The sequence below is a fragment of the Syngnathus typhle genome, linkage group LG16 (assembly GCF_033458585.1).
Source record: "Syngnathus typhle isolate RoL2023-S1 ecotype Sweden linkage group LG16, RoL_Styp_1.0, whole genome shotgun sequence".
NCBI classification, from domain to species: Eukaryota; Metazoa; Chordata; class Actinopteri; order Syngnathiformes; family Syngnathidae; genus Syngnathus; species Syngnathus typhle.
This window is the reverse complement of record NC_083753.1, coordinates 11,046,953-11,050,248: the sequence shown is the minus strand read 5'-3', so window position 1 is coordinate 11,050,248 and position 3,296 is coordinate 11,046,953. Positions and strand designations below refer to the sequence as shown.

The 3,296-nt window shown below is 38.7% G+C and overlaps 1 long non-coding RNA gene across 1 annotated transcript; it reads left to right on the top strand.

The window, feature by feature from the left end:
• Nucleotides 1-2,827, top strand: LOC133169791 (uncharacterized). The gene is made up of 3 exons (XR_009718455.1): nucleotides 1-76; nucleotides 351-476; nucleotides 2,224-2,827. It is a non-coding gene; the product is annotated as an uncharacterized LOC133169791 (long non-coding RNA).
• Nucleotides 2,828-3,296: the final 469 nt, after the last annotated feature.

The following is a 3,296-nucleotide window of genomic DNA, read 5'->3' as shown; positions in this document are numbered from 1 at the left end:
CCACATACACGCACGAACTGGAGCTCCGTGAAGAAGATGAGGAGGAGGATGTTCAAATGGCAAGACGAGCAGCAAGGTAAAATACCTTCCCATTATTTGCAATCATTCCGAGTAGTAAATATGACATTTTCTGCATTTGAAATATTGATATGACATTTAGACAAATTGCAAAAAATAAAAAAAACGGGATTTTCATGGCTTTGTGGAAGACGCGCACCCTCACATGCAGGCACGCAAGATAATTTAAATATTGATTGTTGAAGAGTTTTGAACACACATTGGAGACTTTTCTCTCGGTGCTCAAGCAAGGCCTGCGCCAACGTGTCATCATCCACTCGCTTCCCCCGCAGATTTCCACGCAGGAAGAAGAGCTGTTATTGGATCGTTAAAGTTGGATTTCTCTCAGCGGTCAGCGCTCACCTGAGCAGCGGGGATTTCTTTCTTTATTCTTCTTCAAGACGCAGTGGCATGTACAGGTAGTTCCATTTTTATTGGAAGCATTTAATCAATTGATAATCATTTTTTTCTTATATAAAAACGTATCTTGTTATTCTTGTTGACAATTTACGCCAACATAATTCTGCTGATTTTGAAAAAAATCTATGGTGCACGGCCATTATTAATTTCAACATACATATCAACGTTTTGGGAAATTAAAACCCATCATTTCAAAAGACTAATGCACAGCAGAACCGTTATTTTTTATTTAATTACTTATAGAAATATTGTTTTTTTTTCAGAAATCAGTAAATCAACATTTTTATTTAAATTTTACATTTATTTTAAATTTTGTGGAATAAATGTGCAACAGAACCGGTGCCATACACTCATCCTTAAAACGCACATTTGACCTTCTTTTCATCTTCAACACAATCCGTTTATTTTTCCATCCACACCGGCTTGATTTCTTCCTAAAGATCTCCTGGCATGTTCTATTAATAAGCGTTGAAGTGAATCTGAAATGCTGCGCGTAAAATGAGCAAACGAGCTCCAAATGTGGCAGTTATCTCGCGGTCGAAGTGTAAAGCTCAATAATTGATGGGCTGCTAAAAGCGGGGCGTCCGCGGGGAGTGTGCGTGTTAAAAGGACGTTTAAAGGCACAAGGAGTTAAGCGCCCCTGGCGGGCTGCATGCGCTCCCACCGACTCCCGCCTTTTATCTCCGCCTCTGCTCCACTCCACCTGAGGCTGTGCATTAAAGCAGGCAGGGCCTCCTCCAACCTGTGATTCCCACTTTGTCTCACTCACTGCACCTACTTTGATAGCCATGAGGGGCGAGGAAGGGGCTCAGGGGTGGCAGTTTGAAGATTTGGATGAATTAATAAATCATTCGCACTGCCTCTGCATATTAGACAGTGTATAAAATAGACATGATAGAATAAACATGTGTATCATAAATAATTGAGGAGAGCAAATAGAAGAATTTAAATACTGGCACAGACCCCCCCCCCCCCTGCATATTTACCACTTGCACATCTTTGCTCCTTGTTTCATGTATGCATGGTTGAAAAGGACGAATGTGTTGGAGGAATTTATTCTGAACTAAAAAATAATGGGGGTATGTAATTTTCTCGCTGTTTCGGCAGTGTATTTTTTTTATGCTTTTTAAAAAAAAAAAATTGGTACATTTTAAAAAATACGCTATATTAAGGAAAAGTAACACAATTTGTTGATGACTGATTTTTTTTCCCCACTGACGGGTGCAGGTAAGTGAAACCTTTATTATACACATTGTGTCGGCAGCTGTGTGTATGTGTGTGTGTGTGTGCATGTGTGTGTGTGCGCGTGCTTGGAAGAGGGGATTTGAGCGAATGAGGATCATCACAAGCTGTATTTTAATTAGGCCGTGGGGCTCAATTCAATACCACCTTTGCAATGGAGGTGCACTAAATGCAGTCGGCACACATTACCCTTAATTCTAAAAGAGTCAAGAGAAAAATCAACCAGGTTGAGGAATCAAACTTCATTTGTGCTCTGCAATTGTCACATTGAGACATTATTCCATGCGGAAAACGGAGCTAAACAGAAATACAAATATGTTGTTGACATGTTTCCAGTTGTCACACACATTTGGGATTCTTAGTGTTGCTATTTTGCTGTAAACATTCCTAAAACCCGACATAGTCAAGCAAATGTGGCCCCAGAAGGCCATCATGACTTTGTATGTGTTCACCAAGTTCACGCCTTTTAATGAGAGTTGTAATTGTTGTGTTGTGTTTACGCAGGAGTTCTCTGACAAACAAACGGATGCAATTAAAGCCACTGTCATCACACATCATCACTGAGGAAACAAGAAAGGAGAAGGATGCACACAGGGCCAAGGACTGAAGGAGAAGAGGTTCACTTCCAAGGACACTAAAGTGAACTCAAACATGACAGTCTTACTCATTGCATGAAGTGAGATGTATATTATGGGATGCACTAATACAAGACTTCAGGTACCTATAGAATATTCGATATCGAGTGCACATTTACATGTTTGGAATTTTGATGAAATGCATTCTTCTTGTGAAAGTATTGTTAAAAATCACATTTGATAGAAGATAGCATTATTATTATTATTATGGTTGAAAGTGCCTATGCTTTTGAAAATGAATTCATTTTACTGATATGAGTATTTGAATTATTCACAGTTGTTATCATTCAAACAGTAATAATTGTAACATTTCTCAATCTTTTAATGCCAAAAAGGGGTTTTACCTAGTATAACAAATACAAAGACCATAAGAGAGAAGTGATTGGGCTTCACTAACACAAATTTTCTTTTACATATTAATCAAAATATTTAAAATATAAAATTAATATGTTGATGTTTAATCTTTCTGTATAAATTACTGCGCAATTTGTGTGCATATATGTGTTATTTAAGTTGTATGTTGCAACAATGTATTTGCAATGTCTTTGCATTAAGCTAGCTAAGATGGAACATTGCCTGAATGCAGCATATGTATTTATTTAGTTCTCTTCATTGTTTGCTTAGTTTTTACAGTAAGCATCAATGATAAATGTCTTGAAGCGAGCAAATGTCAACTCTTTTTGAAAAATTAGCTTCTTGCCAAACTGCACACTTATGGAAGACAGAATAGTATTGCACGGACATATATGCAGGCTGATATTGGACGTCAGAGAATCGGAGAGTTGAATTTCAGATGCGGAGTATCGGTGCATCCCAAGTGTGTTACGCAGTGAGTGGAAATGTGTTTGCAAACACAGGCTTGAATTGCACCTTGCCTCTGTAGGCGTCCTGCGTGCACGTAGAGGTGTGTGCACAGCGTGCGAAAAGCTGCCCTGCAGACCG